A 13,159-nucleotide genomic window follows, 5' to 3' on the forward strand; every position below is an offset into this window, starting at 1 on the left:
GGGTGGAGCCATAGGTCCCTCCCTTTGTGTTCCCAGGCAGGAGGTTTGGACCCTGGGAGCTCTGGTTGTTTGGTATTATCGCTTTCCCCAGGGGGCTGCTAGCCCCTTCGGCTCCTTCAGTCTTCTTTCTAACTCCTCCATTGAGGACCCTGTGATCAGTTCAACAGTTAGCTGCAAGCATCTGCCTCTATGTGGGACTGCATAAGGGTATCCTGGATCATGGTGGATCAGGTGTCTAGAACCCCAAGACTCTGTAGATTCTGGGTGAGATTCTACATGAGAACCGGCAGGAGTTCGACACCCCCCAGAACCCAGGATCCTGAAAAAGCGGTCACAGTCTCCATAGAATTACTACATAGGCCAGGCTATAGGCCTCAGGCCCTAGGGATTTACATACTAATGAAGGCCAGAGGGCATAGCAAATTAAACATGTCTCCCCCAGATCCTCCCCCAACCCTCCCCCTTTCTCCCTCCCTATATAACTCAGAACTGCCCTGAGTTTTGGGGGGTACACCTAGATCCATCTATTATCCACCATGGCAATAAAACTTTTTGGAACCAAAGACTTCCTCGTGTTACTGGGGCCTGCCGCCACCAAGGCCCTCAGGCCACTGGAACCATAGGGTACCCCCCCCCCAAATGTGGGACACGCCACAGCGGTGGAAACCCCTCCGGGGCCACCGTGCCGCTGTGGCAGCTTCTTAAATTTTCCTTACACCTCTGTTTATGTCAGGCACTGGGAGAGCCTCTCAGAAATGAGTTATGTCAGATTCCTGTCAGCATGCACTTCCAATGTCTGCATTTGGTGACTGCACATGGGATGGATACCCAGGTAGGGCCGTTTCCAGACACTTCAACCTCTTGTCTCTGCTCCACACTTTGTCTCCCTATTTGCTCCTGTGAGTATTTTATTACTCCTTCTAAGAAGGACCAAAGCACCCACATTTTGATTTTCCTTTTTCTTGAGCTTCATGTGGTCTGTGAGTTCTATCTTAGATATTGTGAATTTTGGGGCTAATATCCACTTAACAGTGAATATATACCATGTGTGTTCTTTTATGATTGGATTACCTCACTGAAGATGATATTTTCTAGTTCCATCCATATGCCTAAGAATTTAATGATTGCATTGTTTTTAATAGCTGAATAATACTCCATTGTGTAAATGTAACACATTTTCTTTATCATTCCTCTGTTGAAGGACATCTGGGTTCTTTCCAGCTTCCAGCTATTATAAATAAGGCTGCTACAAACATAGTGGAGCATATGTCCTTGTTATATGTTGGAGCATCTTCTGGGTATATGCCCAGGAGTGGTATAGCTGGGTACTCAGGTAATACTATGCTCAATTTTTTCAGGAAACGCCAGACTGATTTCCAGAGTGGTTGTACCAGCTTACAATCCCACCAACAATGGAGGAATGTTCCTCTTTCTCCACATCCTCACCAGCATCTGCTATCACCTAAGTTTTTGATCTTAGCCACTCTGACTGCTGCGAGGTGGAATCTCAGGGTTGTTTTGATTTGCATTTCCCTGATAATAAAGGATGTTGAACATGTCTTTAGGTGCTTTTCGACCATTCAAGTTTCCTCAGTTGAGAATTCTTTGTTTAGCTCTGTACCTCATTTTTTAATCTGACTATTTGATTGTCTAGAGTCTAATTTCTTTAGTTCTTTGTATAAATTGGGTAATAGCCCTCTATCAGATGTAGGATTGGCAAAGATCTTTTCCCAGTCTGTTGGTTGCAGTTTTGTCCTAGTGACAGTGTCCCTTGCCTTACAGAATCTTTGCAATTTTATGAGGTCCCATTTGTCAATTCTTGACCTTAGAGTATAAGCCATTGGTGTTCTGTTCAGGAATTTTTCCCCTGTGCCCATGTGTTCAAGGCTTTTTTCCCATTTTCTCTTCTAATAGTTTCAGTGTATATGGTTTGATGTGGAGTTCCTTGATCCACTTGGACTTGAGCTTTGTACAAGGAGATAAGAATGGATTGATTTGCATTCTTCTATATGCTGACTTCCAGTTGAACCAGCACCATTTGTTGAAAATGTTGTCTTTTTTCCACTGTACGGTTTTAGCTCTGTAAAGAGGAAATTTTTATTTTCCTTAATAATTTCCAGGGGTTCAGCCAATTGTGTGGCCTAACTTCTTTAGTCTCTGTGGTAAAGCAGCACATTGTGGAAGGCCACCCATGACAGAACAAATGGACTCTCCTCATAGCTGGGACACAAAGAGAAGGGAAGGAAGTAAGCAGCACATGCCTCACGGTCCTCTCCAAGGACACATGGACTTGACCCAAGGCCCTACTTCTTATAGTCTCCACAACTTCCCATGAGCAACAGCCTTGTGGGGCAGTGGACCATGCCAGGAAACTTAGTAAGGTTGAATGAGTTCAGAGATCCTGGCACCCAGGCACCCATCTGAAGATGGTAGGCATCTCCCTGCTCCCTACCAAATCTCTGGCCTGGAACATGTGACTACACTCCCCACATAGGGATGTGACCAATGGTCACATAGACTAGAACAGATAGATTAGATTAGCATAGCATATTATTATGCTATATTATTATGCTACATTATTATGCTATATTATGCTATTATTAGCATAGATTAGATTCCATGCTAATAAGGTAGCTAGATGGGCCCTGAGGTTTTAGCCAATAAGCTTTCATTTCTGGATATTTATTCCTGCAAAAAGTATTTAATATCTGGTCTACCCTGAGGAGTGGTATGCACTTCCCATTTTTCACAATGAAAAATCAATAAACAGTTTGTAACCAAGGACTATCTCATCAAGAACCCACCATGGGGAGCATAGAGAAAGCCTTCTATAGAGCTGTGGCACCTAAGTCTCCCACAGAAGGCCCCTTGGTACTCCTGGACTTGCTTCTGCTGAATTAAGCCAGAGTTCTCCATTCTCCTGGCCCTGGGCTTATCATCCTCAGCCCTTGGGCTCCCTCCATTCCCAACTCCCTGTGATATCCAGCAGCATCTGGATGTCCACAAGTTTGGGAACTCCCAGCCCAGGGATCCTCCTTGAAGGCCCATTGCCTCCTCCCTACACCACCCCTGACTCTACAGCACCAGGCTCATCATCCTCAGCCTGCAGCCCTCTCTGTTCCCATTCTGGACTCTTCCTCAAGATTTCCAATGGCATCAGGATGTCTGGGAGTAAGGGAACCCCAGCTCCAGCCTCAGCCAGTGTTATTTGTCATTTGGGCTGAGGCCTCCAACCCAGGCTGCATTCTCCCATGCCCTAAGAGGTACATTGGCACTTCCCACAAGCCCAGCACCAGATGGCAGCATAGGGTAAATGCAGTCTAATGTCTCCTGTTTTGTCTGCCCAAGGAATGTTGCCTTGCGGAATCACACACTCTGAGGACTGTTTACCACTGTGGTGATTTAAATATGCTTGGCCTATAGAGAGTAACACTATTAGGAGGTACCTCCTTGTTGGAGGAAATGAGTCACTGTGGGAGCGGGCTTTGAGGTCACATGGTTAAGTTCCACCCAGTGTGGAAAAGTCTTTTCCCGGCTGCCCTCGGATCAGATGTAGAACTTCTTGAGTACCATGTCTGCCTAGATGATGCCATGCTTCCTTCCATGTTAATAACAGACTGAACCTCTGAAACTGTAAGTCAGCCCAATTAAATATTTACCTTTATATGAGTTGCTGTGGTCATGGTATCTCTTCACAGCAATAGAAAACCTAACTAAGATAACCACATAGACTTTTAAGAGAGCATTCTTGTAGCACCTGTTAAAGAGATACTTCACTACCTGAGGGCACAGCTCCCATGACCCCAATGATTCCATTCAGAGATGAGACATTCGGCATTCTTTTCTTTTGTAGTCAATATACTTATAGGATAACTGTTCGGGACTTTTTCAGTGTGTCCAATTATAAACTAACAAAAACTTCAACTTACTATAGTGACTAGGAAAGATATTGACAGTTTGAGGGTTTGTTTTTATTATTAAACACAGCTGTCAAGATGGCTCAGCAGGTAAAGGCCCTTGCCTCTAAACCTGATCACCTGTGATCTATCCCCAGAACTCACACGGCAGAAGAGAACAGATTTCCATAAGTTGTCCTCTGACTTCTCCACAGTGCTGCAGCATGCACAAACCCATGCAAATAATAATAATAATTAATATAAAAATGTGTTTAAATAAGTTTATACAACAATGAGATAAGTTTAAGTGAGATTATAAGACAATTACATCATTTTCATCTTCTTTTCCTTCCTCCAAACCCTCCTTGTACCCTTAATCCCTCTCTTTCAAATTTGTGACCTCTCCTTCTTTGATTATTGTGGTGATTTGAATGAGAATGTCCCTGATAAATGTATATATTTGAATGCTGGCCCCAAGGTTGGTAGAACTGTTTGGGAAGGGTTAGGAGGTGTGGCCTTATTAGAGGAGGTATGTCACTGGAGGTGGGTTTTGAGATTTCAGAAGCCCATGCCCTCCCTAGTAAGTTCTCTCTGCTTCACGCTTGCTAATAAAGATATAAACACTCTCCTAATGCTTCAGAGCCATGCCTGCCTGCCATCCACCATGCTCCTGGCCATGGTAGTCTTGGATTTATCCTCTAAACTGTAAGCTCTCAATAAATTCTACTATTAGTTGCCTTGGTCATAACATCTTATCACACATTTCAATAGAAAAGTAACTAAGACAGGTGGTGGTGGTGGTGATGGTGGTGGTGATGGTGGTGGTAGTGATGTGTGTTTAAAAAAAAAAAAACATAAGCTGCTCACTTGTATGTATATGCTTTCATAGTTGACTATTGATACTGGAAAACAAATAAGTGACCTCTTCTCTGAGGAAGATCGCCTCTCCTGCTCTTAGCATTCCTTAGTTGCCTGTAGTTCTTCGTGTAGTGTTGAGACCTCCTGAGCTTTTTCCCCTATCAAGTTTCACATGGCTCCTGACATCACACTTGTTCAGCTCACATTTTGACAGTCAAAAAAGAGAGGCTTTATAGGTGAAACTTTTCATGTTACTAGAAGACACAGTCTCACAGAAACCTCCCTGATCCTCTGGACCTTACAACCTTTCTACCCTTTCTTCTGCAGTGCTTAACTGTGACTTAGATTAGGAATAATTATATAGATGTCTCCATTGTAACTGGGCTCCATAACTCTGTATTTTGATTGACTTTCTAAAGTGGAAACTTCTAGTTTCTTTGGAAAGTCAGTTATGTCAAATGGTTTACACACGAGTGAAAGGATGTCTTGCTAAGGCCAAGAGGGGAAAGAATGTTTTCCTGAAGCAGACACAGGTGAAAGGATGTTCTGATATAGCAAATAAGTGAAAGGATCCCTGATGATGGAGTATAAATATGACTCCACAGACAGTGGGAGACAAGCATTGAATATTAGTTTGGTTTGCTCTGCCTCACTATTCTTCACTAACAACACATATTACTGTATTGGTTCACATTTCATAGTGTTGCTGAGCTCAACTTTTAGTAACACCATCATTGAGAGAAACTTGCCCAAAAACTGTATCAGCTTGCTGTTTCCACAGCCTCAGGCTGGTTGGCAAGCCTTGCAGTTTCTTCAGGATTGAACTACACCTGCTGCCTGCTGAAAGAACTGGACTATAGTTGTTGGTTCGTGTGTGGTATCTGCCTGTCTAGAGGACTGGAATGCAGCTGCTGAGTCATATTTAGTGTTTGCCATGGGACTGAACTGCTGAGAAAGAAGATCGAACTCACCCCCAAAGAACAATTGCTGAACAGGTCCACTTCCCCCACATCCTAATAACATTTATCTTCTACTACCTCTGCTGGGTGGTGCTCTAGAGGAATGGTTGAACACTTATTAAAAGTAGGTTGCAAAAAATATATGCCTTCAGTTATCATTATCTTTAACAGTCTCTATAGCAAAGAGAAATTTTCTTCATGAAGAGTGAGAACTACTTATCTGTGAGTAAAGACAAGATATTTAGAATGTAGTTAGGAATGATGCTGGTTAGTAAAGTGGTAGTTGTGGGTTGTCCTCCAAGATCTATAATTTTACCTGCCCAAGTTTTGTTTTTATGTTTGTTTAGTTTTGTTTTCAGCAAGTTGAATCCCATGAACAGGTTCACATAGTAGTGCACTATGTCTTCTATTGTGGCTTCTTTTTTCCTTTGGCTAAATTCTTATTAAATGCTGTCTTCCTGAACCAGTAAATGAGATTAAAAATAAAACCTGTGGTTCAGCCTTTGTGATTTAAATGCAAAGGCAGCACTGGAAATATTCAGGACCATCTAGAGAAGAAAAGGCTAAAAAGAAAGAATATGAAGCTCTAGAGAACTTCAGTAGTCAGCATGTTTCCTTGTTTCCGCTGTGAAAGTCAGTAACATTCAGTGCACCTAATGCTTTCCTAGAGACAGAGAGAGGCTAATATAAACTCTTAGCACCAAGCTAATACAGAAAAGTACTTAATATAATCTTAAATAATAATAGATCTGTGCTTACACTGGAGATCTAATCAAGTTGCTAATTTCTGCATACCTAGTAATATGCTGAAAACTTTTTCCTTCTATGTTTATGATAAAAGCAAGAAAATACAAAACCAGAACTTTGGAACCTGACAAAAATTTCCAGACTCAGTAAGACCATATTTGAGGGAATAAATAAGCATGAGATAGTCTTTGGAAGGTGAGGAGTGGCAAACCAAAGACCTCAATGTGCTGTGTTGACTCAGTCCTGCCAGAACAGTGCTACTGAAAGGAAGGGGGTCTGTGATGTGCATGTTGCAAACCAGCTGTGGTTTCATGTTCTCCATTTCCTCCCTAAGGGTGTGCAGGGGCAGTAGTGGCTGCATACCAGGCTGGAAGGATTTAAAGCAGTGGTTCTCAACCTATGAGTCATGACCCCTTTGGGGGTTGAATGACCCTTTCACAGGGGTCACCTAAGACCATCAGAAAACACAGATATTTACATTGCAGTTCTCAACAGTAGCAGAATTACAGTTATGAAGTAGCAACAAAATAACTTGATGGTTGGGGGTCACCACACATAACTATATTAAAGGATAAGAGCATTGGGAAAGTTGAGACCCACTGTTCTAAACTTATATGTTCACTAAGGGCAAGACAGTGAACAAGTAATTTAAGTGACTGCCTTTCCCAACTATAAAAAGAGATAAACAGCTTTATATACAAGCTTACTGTGAAAAAGAATTACAAAATGTGATGATATAAACCTTGATTGACAACTTGATGTGTTTATAATCATCAAGGAAACACAGTTCTGAGTGTGTCTTTAAGAATGTTGTCTAAGAGTTTTAACTGAGCAGGAAAGACTCAACATAAATATGAGTGACTACATCCCATGGAATGAGATCCAGGACCAAATTTTTAAAAAGAAAGAAAAAGAGCAGAGTACCAGCATTCATCTCCCTGTTCCCTGACTGTAGATGTGACCATTGTCTTCATCTCCTGCCACCATTTTCCTTCCTATTGTTCAAGGGGCTTATAGTTCTCTTAGGAATATTAACTTTGCTTTGTGAATTTCTTCTTATTCTTTTTCTGACACAATGAAATGGTTTTTTGATGCTAAGACTGCATTTTTAGCAACCACTGCTAATGATGAAGCTAGCCTCAAATATCAAAGCACAAGATGGAGAAACAGCTGTCAGGAGCTGTTCTCTAGGCTCATACTCACCTTATCTACAGGCAACTGGTATAGAACAGCCCCAGACTCAATATCCCCATCTTTGTTCCAGGAACCAGCACTATGCAACTCCATGAACTTAATAAATTAGCTCTGGCAAGAAGCCATCTAATAGCAGCTGGTACTCATGAGAGATACCTTTGTGACCATCTTTCTACACTATATGTGGGAGGAATGACAATAATCCTTGAGAAAAGCTATGGAATTAATGGAGCAAATTTAATGTGTAGAGTTATTTCAGCTATCTTCCTCTTACAAAGAACAGTTTTTATTATTTGACCTGAATGTCTATATTCTGAGAGTGTGTTAAAAGACTGTGTTCCATGAATATTGTCTGATATGAAAGACAACAGCACCTGAACTTATGAGGATGCAGACACTCTTGGTCCATCTGCTGTCCCCTTCTCCATCTGGACTCACAGTGGCTTAAAGACCTCTCAGTGTGGAGAGCTGCGATGTGCCACACCATAAGATGGTGCCGGCTTCTGCCTTCCACCATCCTGCTGGCGAGAGTTCTCCATGATAAACAAGTCCTTATTTGGCTAAGCTTGCTGACTAGGGCACTTCCGCGTTGCTGGTGACCTATCCACTCCCGCCACGTGGCCTGCCTGGGTTGGCTAGCCTTAGGGTACTTAAGGGCTGCGGGCACTCCCCTTGGGGTAGAATATTGTTCAAAAGTCCTGAATAAACTGCTTGAAGAAGAGCTCGTGGTTGTGCCTTTCTTGCTGGCCGAGTCAGGCACGACAAGTGGTGGCCCGTATGGGGGCCCGAGGAGGCTCAGAATTTTTCGCAGTCAGGGCAGCACTGGTAAGTTCCCAAGGTAAGGTGGGACCATAAAGACTACAGAGAATAAGCGGCTATAAAGTCTCAGGCTGAGAGCAAGGAAGTTCACGGTGTTAGCGGACCAAAAGTAACAATATAGTCATCGGTGCTTCACCTTCAAACCCAATTTTTTTGGCTCTTCGGGAGCTGCTTTTATCAAAAAATTTGAAAATCAAGAAAAGTACCTTAGAGAGATTCCTGAATGAGTGTGATATCACTGCTCCTTGGTTTGCTGTCTCAGGTAATCTGATGGTAGCATGCTGGGATGAGTTGGGAAAAGATCTTGATTTCGCCTGGGATCAAGGAACACTTAAGCCAGGGGTCAGACCAGTTTGGAAACTTGTTAGAAATTGTTTGGAAGATCAACGATGCTGCAAGGCAGTGGAGGAAGGGCAAACAGCTTTAGAACTGCTGAAAGAGGAACATTCGGTAATATCTAGTGGGAAGGAAAGCTCGGATGCAGGATGGACAGATACCGATGAGGAGCTACAAGCACTCATTGAGAGAGTTGAAAAGCATTCTCTGAAGGAAAAGAGAAGAAAAAAGGAAGGGATAAAGGGTCCTGACACTGTTGCAAGACCCATGCAGAGAGTGCCCCCTGCGCCTCCACCATATAATGAGCCCAGCACCCCTACGGGGGGTTCAGGGCGGTCATTTTACCCAGAAGTGTGGAGAACATTAAGATCTGAGTTACAGCTTGCCTACCCTGTGTTCCAGGATGCTCAGGGCAATTGATATGAGGAGCCGCTAGATTTTAAGGTTATCAAATCCTTAGCTGAGTCAGTTAGGACATATGGCATAACAGCCTCATTTACTTTGGCCCAGGTAGAGGCTCTGAATAGACACTGCATGACACCAGCTGATTGGGCTAGGCTGGCACGAGCATGCCTGACCCCAGGGCAGTACCTTGATTGGAAAGCATTTCTGATAGAGCTTGCCACAGAGCAGGCAGCAACCAACCAGAGAAATGGCAATCCTGCCTGGGACAGAGATATGCTACTAGGGCAGGGGAGGTTTCCAAATCAACAGACAGGCTACCCTGTGCAGGTTTTTGAGCAAGTAAATCAGATCGCCATTAAGGCATGGAAGTCTTTACCCAATAAAGGAGAAGTGAGTGGCAATTTAACAAGAATTATCCAAGGCCCCATGGAGCCCTCTTCTGATTTTGTGGCTCGGTTGGTTGAAGCAGCTGGAAGGATTTTTGGAGATCCTGATGCTGCTATGCCGCTCATAAAGCAGCTGGTGTATGAACAATATACAAAAGACTGTAGAGCGGCCATTACTCCTTATAAGAACAAAGGCCTTGAAGCATGGGTGAAAATTTGCAGAGAGCTCGGGGACCGTTAACCAATGCTGGCCTTGCTACCGCGGTAGTCCAACTGACTCAGAACAAAAGAGGAAGTGCAGGGGCTTGCTTCAAGTGTGGCAAGCTAGGACACTTTAAAAGGCAATGTCCTGAAAGAGGGTGTACAGAAGGAGGAGGAACTAACCAACGCCCGAGGCAACTCGGGCTGTGCCATAGATGCAAAAAGGGGAACCACTGGGCTAATGAATGCCGCTCAGTGAAAGATATAAACAGCCAGCCATTAACCCAAGGCTATGGTGGAGCTCGTCCAAAAACACGGGCAGAGGGGCCCCCGCCCTCAGGGCCCGCAAATATATGGGGCAGTAGAGAATCAAACTGGCAGTCAAGAACAAGAGAGATGGCCAACCCTCCGCCATCTGAAGGACCTCAGAGAGCCACTGCGGGTTCAGCAGGATTGGACCTCCGCTCCACCACCAGACTCATACTAACACCCCAAATGGGGGTCCAGTTGATAGAGACTGATTTTAAAGGACTCCTTGAGCCTGGTACTGTTGGTCTGCTCTTAGGAAGATCATCCTCAGCTCTGAAAGGCCTGATAATACAACCAGGAATAATAGACCCAGACTATACTGGAGTGGTAAAAATCATGGTCTCCTCCCCTAAAGGGATTACTGCCATTTCCCCTGGTGATAGAATTGCTCAATTAGTTATCCTTCCTAGCCTTCATGGTAAATTCGCAGCCTATCCAAAAGAAAGAGGGAAAGGAGGTTTTGGATCAACAGGGACGGAGCTGACTTTTCTGTTCCTTGATCTTGATCAGAGACCAGTATTGGAGCTTAAAGTAGAAAAAAAGGGGATCTTGGGCCTCTTAGATACAGGGGCGAACAGGAGCATCATTGCTAAGAAAGATTGGCCCTCAGGGTGGCCAGTTCAAGGTTCCTCTCAAACCCTACAAGGTCTTGGTTATGCAAAGGCTCTGGATGTAAGCACAAGGCAGTTGAAGTGGCAAGATGAGGAGGGACACTCTGGAGTTATGCAACCATATGTACTAGAACTTCCTATTTCCCTTTGGGGAAGAGCTCTTTTGAAAGACATGGGGTTTAAATTGAGCAATGAGTATTCTGAAGTCTCCTAGAAAATGATGCAAGGTATGGGATATCACCCAGATTTTGGAAAAGGGAAGTATTTGCAAGGGTGCAAGAGTCCTGTTCCTGTTCAGCAAAGAAGCCAGAGGCAAGGTTTGGGTTTTTCCTAGGGCCGCTGAGGAGGGGGTTCCCATTACCTGGAAAACAGAGGAGCCGGTGTGGGTTCCTCAGTGGCCTCTTTCCTCTGAAAAGTTGATTGCTGCTAAGGAATTAGTACAGGAACAGTTATCCTTAAAACATGTGAAGCCTTCAGTATCACCATGGAACACACCCATATTTGTAATCAAGAAGAAATCTTGTAAATGGCACCTGCTATATGATCTGAGAGCCATTAATCAACAGATGCAGATTATGGGCCCAGTGCATTGAGGCTTACCTTAGTTGTCATCTTCACCAGCATCTTGGCCCCTAATCACGATTGATATCAAAGAGTGTTTCTTTTCTATCCCCTTATGTCAATAGGATAGCGAGAGATTTGCTTTTACGATACCATCATGTAATCATGAAGAGCCAGATCAAAGATATGAATGGGTGGTGTTACCACAAGGTATGGCTAATAGCCCCACCATGTGTCAACTTTATGTGGGTGAAGCCATTAAGCCTCTTAAAGAGAAATATCTGAAATTGTGGTGTATTCATTACATGGATGACATCTTGCTGGCTGCAAAGAAAGAAGAGGTGTTAGGCAGAGCCTATGGAGATTTGATAAAATTATTAGAGAGAAAAGGATTGTTTATTGCCCCTGAGAAGGTTCAAAAGGATACCATGGTAAATTATTTAGGAGCCAAGATAGAGAAAAGGCAGATTATCCCTCAAAAGGTTGAATTAAGAAAAGATAAGTTGAAAACCCTAAATGATTTTCAAAAATTATTGGGGGATATTAATTGGGTTAGATGTTATTTAAAACTACCAAATTATGAATTGAAACTGCTATATAATATTTTGATAGGTGATTTGGCTCTAGATTCTCCTAGGAAGTTAACGGATGAGGCCCGACAGGCCTTACAGAAGGTGGAACAAAGATTGAAGAATGCCTTTTTAAAACGATGGGATGAAAATCAATCTATTACGTTGTGCAGTTTTTCTACCTTTTCCCAACCCACAGGGCTTTTGGGGCAAGATGGCCCACTATTGTGGATCTATCCTAAGGTGTCTCCAGCAAAGTCCATTGAGTATTATCCCACTGCCGTTGCTATCCTAGCCCTAACAGGAATTCAAAATTGCCTGCAGTTTTTGGAGTGACACCAGCCACTATTGTACTACCTTATTCCAGTCAGCAAGTTAAGATCCTGTGTGGCACTATTGATGATTGGGCTATATTACAACGTGGATTTGATGGTTTAATTGATAATCATTATCCAAAGCATCCCTTGTTATCCTTTCTGTGGGAACATCCTGTAATATTTCCTAAAGTGACTGCTGTGTCACCCTTGGAAGGGGCACCTAATGTCTTCACTGATGGTTCAAAGACTGGCTGTGGGGCCTATACGGTGGAGAAACAAGAGCCTGTGCTGTGCCAATTTCTTCCAGGCTCTCACAAATTGTTGAGTTGAAAATAGTTATTGAAGTTTTTAAAAATTGTCAATTTGCTTTTAATTTGATATCTGATTCGGCTTATGTTGTTAATGCTGTTAAAATCTTGAAGCAGCTGGTCCCATTAAAATTAAAAGCACTGTATGTGCATTATTTAAAGATTTGCAGAAGTTAATTTGGCAGAGAAAGAATTCATTCTTTATTCAGCATATTAGAGCCCATACTGGCTTGCCCGAACCACTAAGTGAAGGAAATGATGTCAAGGATCGATGGACTAGGAAGGAATGTATATTTCTAAGTTCATCCTTGAAACAAGCTAGACATTTTCATCAGACTTTTCATGCTAATGCCAAGACCTTACAAATGAAATTTCAGCTGTCTCGAGCGGATGCTTACCAGGTAGTCCTGGATTGTCCTCAATGTGTGATTCATCACCACCCACCAAGCATGGGGGTGAATCCTCGTGGCTTGTTGCCTCTTAAAATCTGGCAAATGGATGTTACACATATTTCTGAGTTTGGAACATTAAAATGTGTTCATGTGTCTGTTGATACATGTTCTGGAGTGATCTGTGCTACCCCTTTGAGTGGTGAAAAGGCTCGCAACGTCATAAGACATTGCTTGGAAGCCTGGGCTGCATGGGGTAAGCCACAGCAGTTGAAAACAGATAATGGACCAGCC

Source organism: Grammomys surdaster, unplaced genomic scaffold (assembly GCF_004785775.1).
Source record: "Grammomys surdaster isolate TR1022 unplaced genomic scaffold, NIH_TR_1.0 226, whole genome shotgun sequence".
Taxonomy (NCBI): Eukaryota; Metazoa; Chordata; class Mammalia; order Rodentia; family Muridae; genus Grammomys; species Grammomys surdaster.